Raw genomic sequence first — 12,671 nt, forward strand, 5'->3', positions numbered from 1 at the left:
ACGCGATTAACCTATCGTCGCAGTTTGATGAATACAACTTAAACTTCCAAGTTTTTTTTATGTCTGAGCAGGTTTTCAGAGAGTTTTGAGGACACATATCATGCAGATAGTGTGAGAACCGGAGACATGCTCCATCCTGTCAGCATTCCACAGTTCTGCACAAACACCGGTGGAAATTTCCTACCTGAGAGATGGCAGAAATGAGCAGTGAGACATTTTGTTCCTTCAAATGTTTCACTAACTGTAAAATAAATCTTTTATCATTGGATAATTCTTCACAACATCGGCTTTACTCAGATGAAAACTGCATTGTTTTGTACTTTGCAGGTCACAATAAGATGCAAAACCTTCCCCGTCAAAGGAGGCTTCTCCACACAGGAGACATCCAAATGTCATGAATCTACAGCGCATCTTGGAGCTGACGAGATAAATTCCCATTAATTCTGTGCGCCACAACAACTGAATAAAAAAGGCCATGGGATGAATATTTATCACAGATTAGATAGCAGTGCTTTCAATCAAATCCCAAGCACAGAACACTATTCTTATCCACATGTAAAGTAGGAAGAATTTATTCTGGCTTTGCGTACTTCAACAGGATAAATAGGCACTTGCAGAGCTATACATGTTGCCCTCTCCTCATCTAGAGAGCTTGGCCGATGAAGCCGAATCAACATAAGATGATACATTTTAGTTTCCCAGCTGTGTCACCCAACCTTTGCTACCAAATAAATATGTAAAGCCAGCGGCTGCGGCTATTATTTAAAAAAAAAAAAAAAAAAGTTAGAAACTCATTCAGCTTCTTATGTTCTGTTCAGATAAGCAGAGGCTACAAAATAACCAACGGCAGATTACAAACTCAATTTAGTGCCAATGACGTCTGGAAATAGAATGATGCTGGAAAAGTCTCTGGGCTAAATATCAACCACCTTCTGACTGTATGTGTCATTCAGGACAATGTTGATGCTGCAAACAGATTATTCAATATCAATATAGTCGTCAGAAAAGTCACTTTCTAAGTTTCTAACTTATTCTTCAACACTTTGAACACAATTTGCCACAATTTGCCATTGTTGCCATCTTTTGAACAGTATGAACATACTCTGTGTGTGTGTATATATATAAATAAATAAATAAATAAATAAATAATGTGAGATGATTCAAATCAAATGAAACACATACATCAGCATGCAGTGGGGAGAAAACCACGAGTAAACATACTAGTACTTAACAGCCTTAAAAATCTTGTTAGGATCATAATGTACTTTAACTGAATAAAGTAAAAGTACTCATCGCAAAATGAGTTATTTCAGAAAAATCCATATAATATTATTGTATGACAACTAGTGATAAGTAAATGTTGCCGCTGGTAAAAGTGGAGCTCATTTCAACTAGTGTGTGTGTGTGTGTGTGTGTGTGTGTGTGTGTGTGTGTGTGTGTGTGTGTGTGTGTGTGTGTGTGTGTATATATGTATATATATATATATATACATATATATATACATATATATATATATATATATACATATATATATATATATATATATACATACATACATACATACATACATACATACATACATACATACATACATACATACATATATATATATACATATATATATATATATATACATATATATATATATATATATATACATATATATATACATATATACATATATATATATATATATATATATATACATATATATATATATGTATATATATATAGGTTACACTGTAACCTCTTATTCTGTGGATAATGTTTTTTTTATTCTGACTAGATTTTACACATTGCACCTTTGATCTTTAACAATATATCATGATTGATAAGTTGATTTTTATTTTGTATTAATAATCTGTATCTTCAAAGAAACCATTACTTTCAAATGAATGTAGTGGAGTAAAAAGTACAAGTAGTGTGGAAGTACTGAAGTGCAGTACTAGTCAATGTTGTCTTCCTCCACTGTCAGGATACGCACACACACACACACACACACACACACACACACACACACACACACACACACACACACACACACACACACACACACACACACACACACACACACACACACACACGTTCCCCTCTGATGGGAACCAAAGATTCCCAACAAAAAAAACTTCCTTTCACACATTCACAACGATTCACTCCACCAGGAACCAAACATTACACCTGTTAGTATTGGGAACAAACACATTATTATCACCCGATTAGTTCTCGTAGCTTGGGTCTGCAAATATGGCTTTTCATGTCACACGAGCAAATGACAGAAAGTGAGCAAGACATCCCATCGCGTCTTAGATCACGGCCTTGATGAGGATGACAATATCAATCCTGAGGAAGAGCTGGAGGAGGAAGGGTCTGAAATACTGGACTAGGTATCACTGAGAGAATTCTGATCTTAAACCTGCATTAATAGGCTTTTTGACTTGTAATAGTAGGAAAAGCACAGGTGCAACTAATCACACTAAAGGTGTCCCAGCAGGCAGCGACAGTGTGACAGTGCACAAAACCAGGCCAACGAGGCTGAATCCGCTAAAAAGCCATCATTCATTTCGTGATGAACACCCGTGCTTTTCCTACTATTGATTTATTGGCCACTTGAGGGCATTGCACCAAGCTGTAAACACATTGACATAAAATCACATTATAGGATAAAGATGATATGGTGGACAAGATGGCAGACAATGGCTTATTTAGACATCAAGCAGACACGAAGCAACATAAACATTAATTGGGTGTCGTTTTTTTTTTGTTTCACTAAAAACAGCTTAAAGGCAGCTAAAATTAACATTTACGAGAGCAGCAAGAGTGAAGTTACAGGCCATGAGACCAAAAACAATGAGCTGAAGGAGGAAAAAACATAACAAATTTCTCTATGATGAATAGGATAATTCTCTGTCACTACAAGTGATTCCTTTCACATTACTCATGTAAACATATTGATTATACCAGCTTTCAAATGGCAGGTTGTTACTGTTGCATACATATTTAAATTAGTAACAGTCCTGTGTTTTTCCATGACATCACCGCTGTGTTGGCCCACAATGCCTTTGCTGTGTGTGGGGAGGAAATAAACCCGGTCTTAACTAAGGGAGGCTCCTCATGAAGTGGATCTTCCTCAGAGATGACAGCACCTTCCCACACACACCAGCCTCGGCTCTGCCTCAGCTCCACTCATCAAAACAAAAGACAAATGTAAATATGGCAGCGCTGCACTCAAGAAATTTGAAACCAGCATCGTGTGCCACAAATATAACAAGTTAATTTGCAAAGTGCCCGCCAACACTACCGAATAGTGCAACTCAAGACCACACACAGACTTTTATGTTTACATTTTATTGTTACGCATTAATCACACCAAACAGTCGACGATGGATGTTTAAAGTAGTGTTCATGATGATGTTCATATTCAAACAAATATAAAATTAAGTTTTGACATAAAAAAAATTCATGAATGTACGCTAATAACAGATTCCATAAAAATAACAACACCTAAACACAGGCTGAACATGTTGAACAAAGGATGACGTTTGAACACTAATGGTGTCAGATCACATAGAGAGCAGAGACAAAAAAAAAAAAAAAAAAACATTTCCCACTTTTCTGAGGTCTTATGGAGCATCCACAGAGTATCAATGTGCTTTTCTCGCCACGGAAAATTTGGTGTCACCACTAATGTGCTCTTTCTGGCTTAGCTCGGATAATCCTTTAACACTAGATAGAACTGAAATGTGAACACTTTGAGGAAAACGGCTCTATAAGGGTTAGTTTCAGCATCCTAAATGTGGCCCAAGTTCACCACCAAGCCTTTAAGACATGAGCTTCAGAGTGACAGCGGGGAGGTTTTTTGTTACAAGCTGCTGCTTGACCTTTGCCAAAATATCTTCCTTATGTTGTCAACAGCCTTGGTAATTACAAAGGGTTGTGTTTTCTTTAAGGTATACTCTGTAGCATTGTCAGTTGCTGTTTGTGAACACACAGCATCCAAAGTTCCTCCTCTTCGCATTTTGTTGCGCTATCTATAGAGTAAATGAAGGGAGGGAGCTGCGTAGCGAGAACAAACCAGTGAATCAGACGCATAGTGTGTTATTATTGTATTATTGTTTCACAGCAGTTATGTTGTAAGACTAAACACACCCATACCTCTGCACAACCATGCAGGAAGGTGCCGGATTTTGAAAGAATGCAAACAAAGGCAGGCAGAGAGTTTGTTTCTCAAGAAATTCCTTTATATTATACCTTAAATAGAAGTCACTTTTTTTGTAATTGATCATTCTCTAAACCCTGTCCCCGAACAGAGATTGCCCAATCATAATTTAGCAACCAAAACTATAGACAAACAGAGCTGTCAAACTTTGGATTTCTCCACATGCTCTGTATTCAGTTCACCGGTAATGGCACATTAGGTGGGAATTGTTGCTTACTGTGTGTAAACCCAACAGTCAAAGTTAGTCCCTCCTCCCCCTTTGCTCAAAGCGCATGCTTCCTGACTGCTGTTGCCAGAACACGGCCATTGTACGACCTGCAGCACCACAAGTGTAAGCCAACCCCAGAATCACTCGTTTTGGAACAAGCTTTGTACGCTTGGCGTTTCATCACCCTATATTTGTGTTTAATCCGGCGCCGTGTGCAGACACCACCACACACACGGAATGAGAGGGATTACTTTTGTATGAGTCTATACATTGTTATTAGGAAAAGCCTAAAACGTCTGAGATGCCATTGTGTGCATTTTTCAACACCCCTGTACAAGGTTCTTGCTTTGAATACAATCAAAGCAAGATTTTTATCCAACTTTCACTTAAAGGCATTATGTGTCTTCAATTCGATTAGAATATTTAGAAGGTTGTTGCTGAGGATGCTTACAAATCAAGCATATTGTGATACTGTGTAGAGTACTACAAGAGTTATTGTAATTGGGTTGTTTTCACACCCACGCCTATATGTGATCGGCCCACAATAACGCTTTCTCACATGATATTTTTCCTGCTGCTTTATGATGAAGCTTTAAATGCCTCCAGGTGATAGTGTATCGTGTGTTTTAGTGTATCACTATTTACTGGCCAGTTGTGAAAAAAATCTGCTGATTTGTTGTTTAGTAAGGCTTCACAATCGCACCGCCTACACATTTCACACAAATGGCGCGTGTTGATTCAATTAAGAAATGTATCACTGCATTTATCTCTTATTATTTCTCCTTAAAGAAAAACTAAACTTCCAAACCACTTTTTTTCAGCTGAAAACCAATGCATATGAGTATTTAATAGTGTTGTTGATGGATCCAGGTCCAAATTTTGCCATTTTAGGGCAATGTATTTGAAATAAATAAATAAATAAATAAATAAATAAATAAATATATATATATATATATAAATATATATAAATATATATATATATATATAAAAACAATGGCCCTCTATTGGTTGAAATAGGCTACAGATTGCTGCAGGAATGAGTCGTGAAACCTGGTAGTTACTTCTCGTTTTTGCTCTACCGGTTTCCTCGTCTCAAAGTCAATGGGTCTTTAGAATGGGTTTTTGGTCAGATGCCTTAAATAAGGTCTGTGGTTAACTCAAGCTTAAGAGATTTTAACGTTTTGTTCAACAACATAAAATGTGTCAGTATAACCCCCCTCTTGTGAATTGTTAAGCTTTTAAGTCACTTTAAAGAGGCGGTTGCAAACAAGTGGCTAAATGAGACTACAAAACGCCATCACGCCGACTAGTCCGCCTGTACAGCCTGGTGTATACTCGCGCTCATGAGACCGTGGTGTAGTTTACAGTTCATGTTAGCATTTTACTTCTGCTGATTGCATTCACGCTTCATACACATAGCTAGCGCTAATGCTAATCCCTATACAAAACTTCTTCTTTTTTTTTTTTTGGAATGGAACAGGGTGAAACAAACATATGATCGGTTGAGACAAGGCAAACTTTGATTTGTGTTGAGCGTCATTTTGTAGCTTCATGTCTTTGGCTGCCATTGAAAAAGACTCGTAGCTTGTTGCTGTGTCACTCGTAGTGACTGCGCATCAAAAAGCTGGCAACATGGTGAAAGGTGTGGACATTTCAATCCATCATGCAAATAGTTTTGATCACACAGGTTGATGGCCAGTTAGTGTGACACAGACACAAACCTCCACACTGGCTGGCCATTCATGACATACAAGCTTTGGACAGTTAGATGAAAAGATGGCCCAGTCATGTCTTTACGATAAATATGCTTACCTCAGCTCAACTTAGCCTAAAGACTGGAACAGGTTGAAACCGCTCCGTCCAGAGGAATGAAAAAGTAAAAATTGGCAGACCAGCTGTCTCCTGTTTCCAGTCTTGTTTGCAAAGCAAGAGAACTGACTGCAGCCATATATTTATCCGACAGTTATGAGAGTGGTATCAATCTTTTCATTCAACTCTCTCCAAGGAAGCATATAAGCGTTTTTCCAAAAATGTCAAACTATTCCTCTAAAATTGCTTTACTTTAACTACCTGTCAACTGCATTCTAAATCTAATTTAGAGCTGGTGCTTTGCTGAAAGACCAGTTTGCTGTCCTTTTGAGATACAGCTTGGATGCAGTGTTGAGCAAGAAAAAATGACTGCCGTATTCTGTACCTGCCGAACAACCTTCACAAAGAGACGAAACGGAGCAGTGAGCACCCACTCACAACCTGCTCCCTTTTCCTGCTGCTTGTTTTGTCTCTGGATTAACGTTTGACTGTACAGGCCGAAGAATCTAAATTGGCTCTCAGTGACCCCTTTCAGTCCCCTTAGACAATATATTGACTTTTGCATCAAGGTACCCAAACCCTGTGCTCTAAGGTTAGCAGTAAAAGAAAAAGAAATCAATCCATCTGTGAATCTGTTTTATTTTGAAAAAAAAACCAAAAACAATGATTCAGGAAGTGTACCTTGAATAACCTTTGCTTTATTATAAGAGTTCTCGAGTTGCAGCTGTGTGGACGGCACACACACACACACACACACACACACACACACACACACACACACACACACACACACACACACACACACACACACACACACACACACACACACACACACACACACACACACACACACACACACACACACACACACACGAATCCTCGCCCTTATCAACCATCAGACCTTTTGGAAGAGCGATATTTGACCCATGTGCTCCATGACTGTTTTGTTGTGTGACCAGGTTAACTAATGGACTAGCTAATCAAAGGGTGTTGGTCGTGTACATCTCGCCTTTGTCAATAGATAAGTGTTGACCTCTCAACTACGCCTGCCCCCGGTCCCCTCCCACAACTCCGACACAGAAGCCCTCTACACTCTCATTCAAAACAAACCAAGTCTAATCAGCACCTCTAGTCAGCTGGAATGTCCCCAGTTTCTATAGAAGTATAGGTTTAGTGAAAAACCAGACAGGTATTCTGAACAGAAAACATGCCCAGACTCATTCACTGATGAGGCTCCAGGCACCATTATAGAAAAAAAACATGGGCGTGTTTTGGGAGCTTTTGTATTTGTAGTCTCACTAAAAGAGCAAAGTCTTGGCAGAGAAAGTGTGGCAAATTCTGCAAGATCTGCTGCCAAACATAATGAAACAATGCCTCTTATTACATCTTAAAAGTGTTTGATCCCCATGGCAACAGTGTGGAGTGATGCGTTTTCTTGATGGTTTGGACAAAAGAAAAAGAACTGATCTGGTGTCTGTGGTGTCGTGCACTGCAGTGATGGCACTGACTAGCCATTCACGCTCCAGTAATATTCAAATAGGGCGCAACGTTGCAGCAAAACGAAGCGTTTTCAATGATTCCCGCTGCGATGCCATCCCTCCACTGTTATTACTGCACGTTCCATTACTCCATGTCAGTGAGAGAAGTGCATAAACACAGGGTACTGACAGACCCCCTGTCTCACACATGAATGAAAGAATTATCCAGCTCCCCCCTGCCCCACCACATTCATTGAAGGACGTATCTTTTACATGTTACACATAATTAAATTAAATTAAAGAACTATAGTCTTACAGAATTTCTAAGCATTTACCGAAGCATCGACACTCAGAAATTGCCATTAGATGGCACTGAAGAGCCCCTGGCCGCTATCCTAAATTTGTGTTTAAGAAAAATTGTTTCCCATGACTCCTTTTAAATTATAGTGACCATAATCAATAGTATTATAATGACAATGGATCAAATGACTGTGTGTAAGGGATCACTCGTGGTGACAAATCCTCAGAGAATATTCACCCGACCTGCAGTCCCTGTCAGCTATACAGAGCTTTATCGCTTCCTTCAGTTTGTTATATTGCTTTCTCGCAACTTTACAGGTTTGGTTCACTTCCACCACTCTCATAGCATCGATTTCAGCGAGTAGCAGGCAGCTGTTTTCAGCGGAAAAGCATTAAATACCCACTGTATACATGGACGATTCTTAGTTTCGTCCATGTATACATGTATACATTTTGTCCATGTATTCAGCAAAAATGCTGAACACAAAATTCCAAGCATATCTATTGGCTCTCATCGGCTCTTAACATGGCGACAGCTGAGCCGGCAGCTATCAGCAAACGCAAACAGTGCAAACTGCATATTGAAAGTACCCATTCATTCACAATAACAGTACTGTGACCCAGGATCACTGACATAAAGTGCTCACTGAAACTGCCTAAAACTGTTAACTCTCAAGCGCTCTTCATTCAGTGCTGTTTGATCAATTTTGATGAAGACTGAAGTGAAAAGAATAACTGCAACACAACTTGCAGAACTGTTAGAAATTTGGGTATTTGTATCTCCCAAATGCTGGCAATAGTTGAAATTGTGAAATTTGAATATGATTCTATGATGACTGTATTATTTATCTATTATCTATCTATTATTTTTTTTTTTTTTTACACAGGGACAGTGGTTCTCACTAAGACCTAATCTCTTTGCACCATATTTGTCTTGAGCTCACACAAATCACATTCACACAGGGTCTCCGTTATGGGAGAGGCAGCCCATTTGTATTCTGGTTGTGACATCTCAAATCTGCATCCAAATGGAGAATGAAATATTTATGCTGCAAAATGATGGCACTCCTCATCGTCAATTTGCTTGAACATAAAAGTGCATTAGAAGGGAGGTGCATTCCTGCCCAGGCAAGTCAGAACAGAATCAGCCAATGAGACGTCAGAGGGAGAGACAGAGAGAAAGAGAAGAGGGGAGTATCAAGGCAGAAAGACAACCTCTGGGCGGCCTGAGGCTAGAGCCTGTAGTCTAGGCCAACACCCAGGAATCCCACTCAAAAACATTCAAATTGCAAAAAACGTTAAAAGCCTCTGAGGCAAACAGATTAATTTAAAAATAAAAATGCGCTTTTGTTTCTTCATTCAAAAGGAGAGATTATTACGTGTTTGTTCTAAGATACATCTTCATTTCACTGATGCGTGGGAGAACAAGATGCAGAACATGCATATGAAGCAACTATATAGCTCATGCAATAATGTGTCATAATGCAGCATGTTTAATGCTATATACATGAATAAACAATGAGCATACCAGCTGTGTTTGTGTATGTGTGTCATTAGTGAACAAATATCAGTGTTATAGCTCAACATACTGTAATTTGCAATTTCTGCAGTGATGGTAGAATCATACGTCATACAGCTATTTTGTCATACATCTTAGAGATTCAATTTTCATTCGAAACAATCTGGTTTGTTTGTAAAAGTTACTTTTTTTTAATCAATTTACTGAATGGCACAAGTGCAAAGTAGTAGAGACTACCAGGGTTAGCGCCATAACCCAAAATTATTTTGTAGCTCTTTTATTTTGACATTTAACTTGGGACCTTCTTAACCACAGAGCTGATTTTAGTGGTTGTTGTTCAGGCATGCATTTAATACAAAACAGTCACGTTAATGTCATGCGTTATGCCAAATACAGCAGTTTCCCATCTGTGAGGTTTCTATTTCTATATAATCTATAGATCTATGATCAAATCAATAGAATACTGCAGGGTTTCAGCCATCTGTGGAGGATCACAGTAACGACACGTTTCAGCACCGACAAAATGCTTTTGAATCTACAAATGTGAAAGTGTGTTGAAGCTCACATTCCTCACATTTGTGATGTGTTTCAACGGAGCCTTCACTCTGTGTGTGTGTGTGTGTGTGTGTGTGTGTGTGTGTGTGTGTGTGTGTGTGTGTGTGTGTGTGTGTGTGTGTGTGTGTGTGTGTGTGTGTGTGTGTGTGTGTGTGTGTGTGTGTTGCCTCCAGGGAGTGTAGAGCTGAAATACTGCACCTCTTCTTTCAACACATCTCTCTAAGGGTCAACACTCACACCCAAACACATTTGAATGACTGTGTCTGAAACCAGTAATCTGACTTGGTTAAATATATTTAAATATTTAAAGACCTAAGGACTGAATGCACCGTTGACCAATTTGTCAACTTTGAGGGATGTCTCCTACTACGACAAAAATACATGTTAACAAATTAAAGTTTTATTTTGAGCGATAGAGCACTCTAGGCTAGCTGTCTTTAAAACATTAAGCAAACAGTGAGACACAAAACAGATTATTTTCCAGAAACCCTGGTGGATATACAGTAAGTTGTATAAAACTGCAATTATGTAAGACCAGATCTGATCTGAAGCATAGTCAGTAAGCTTGTTCAACCGGCAAAACAAACGTTTGTTGTCATTCAATGCTTGATGTTCACATTTTTGCAATATTGTTTTAGAAATATTAATACAAAATGTTGTAAACAAGAATGTGTTTGCGGATAGCCGCTGCTGTTTGACTCAGATGCCTTTTAATCTCATCTGAGTCACCTCCCCAGTACCAGCACACACCTTTGTCAGAGACTTCAAGGAGACATCAGTCGATGCATTTGATACGTGTCGGTTATGGTAATGTCTGGCTGTGAAAAGAGTTATTTGATGTATTTATTTGCGTATACGTTTTAAACAGTATCGTTTCAGACAGTCCGCATTGAAGAACAACATGGCCAACGTTTGAAAAAAAAAAAAAAGAAGCTCTTTCCCAGTGTGGTTAGTCAGCCAGACGCAGAGCTGCCTGCGAGCAGAGTGTTTTTAGAGGCTCGTTTTTCAGCTGTCACCTTCCAGAGGTCCAAAAGATTGCCTCGAACAAGTCACACTGTCCAGAGCTATCTGGCCCACACAGAACACAGAGGTAAAGCACTGTCTGTCTCCTGGGAACAACAGCTCATAACTCAAAGATATTGGTGTCCTTGTCAGTAAAATCACATATAAAAGAGATTGGGCTCGAATTAATGTGCTCACCAAAGAAATATCTTGTCAGGTGAGGCTTGGTGCAGCTCGCTACCTCAGGAATGTGTGGGTGCTGACGTCTCCCCCCCCCCCACACACACCAACCTGGCCATTGTGAGGGGAAGGAATGCTTTTCAAGAAGTCTGTCCTTTCACATTGAGGGATGTCGGGTGTCGCCCCATTTTTCATTAAAGGCTGAAAGGAGGAGAAGAGAGCTGCAAAGTGTCTTGATAAAATGTATTTATGTATGAGCCTGAAAACAAAGTGCACTACCCATCGCAGCTCAGTTAACTGCACTGTTATTTACTTATTTGGATTTTGATATCAATGTGGATTATAGTCATTTTCAGGCTGAATGATGTCATTTAACTAACTGAAGAGGCAACTTTTTTGTTCTTGCCATAGTTGCTAAATTGTTATATAAATACTTTCTAATGAAAATGGGTTGGAACGGCTTCTGAAATGCTTCAGAGATGCTCTGGTCTATGGAAGAATGGGGTTTACTCTGTAGAGAGTGAGACCAAAAAAAAAAATGAGCAAATTACTGCAAAGCCTCATCAAACAATGAACACGAGGCCCTTATTAGATGAATATTACACAAAACTCCTTTATTTCATTTGTTAGTTTATGCCTTCCTTGGAGTCTTCTTTCAAAGCCTTTGAAGTGGATAAGATGTGTTTGTTGTGTAAATAACATATTTTTTTGAATGATGATTTTACTAGAAAACTGTTGCATGGGCGCAGACCTTTTGGGACTACTACCTGTATTTTGATCTCAGTTGGGTTTTTTTTCTTAATCCTTGACGATAAAACCACGCCACATGGCAGGGTGTGTCAGCTTTTTATGGAAGAAAAATGGGTGGTCCTGCTCAGGTGCTTGTGTCTCATTGGTCGGCGCAGGCCTCGAAAACACCAATACCTGAATCAGGTAGAAAGAAAAGACAGAGAGAAGACAGATAGCGCGTTGTCAGCTGTAGCTTCAGTCCCTCGTGAAGAAAGCTTCAAGATATTTTGTTGTTTGCTTTGCATTCACAGAGTCACTGGGGAACTAAAGGAGCAACTAAGGTGAGTAATGCATTTTAAACGAGGTAAGGCATTTGTCTATGCACAGAAAAAGCTAAAAGTTTAATTCAACTACTTCAGACAGTAGATTTGTCTGTAGCTCCAACTATAACTTATACCCTGTTAGAAAAGTGTTGAATTATTTAAAAGGATAAGATCACCTGGAGGAAACACAAGCTCAGAAGCAGCTTTTGTATTGAGATTTAGCAGGACCAACAAAGATGTTTGGGTGTAGGAGGGGAGCAGTTGTGTGAAGAGGTGTGCATAAAAGAGGGAGAAGCATGAAAGCGTGAAGCTTCAGGTGTGGGGAGCGAGGTGTCGTCTTTCCCCAGGAGCA

The sequence above is a fragment of the Cebidichthys violaceus genome, unplaced genomic scaffold (assembly GCF_023349555.1).
Source record: "Cebidichthys violaceus isolate CVI_PGR_0920_01 unplaced genomic scaffold, fCebVio1.0.p SCAF_6, whole genome shotgun sequence".
NCBI lineage: Eukaryota > Metazoa > Chordata > Actinopteri > Perciformes > Stichaeidae > Cebidichthys > Cebidichthys violaceus.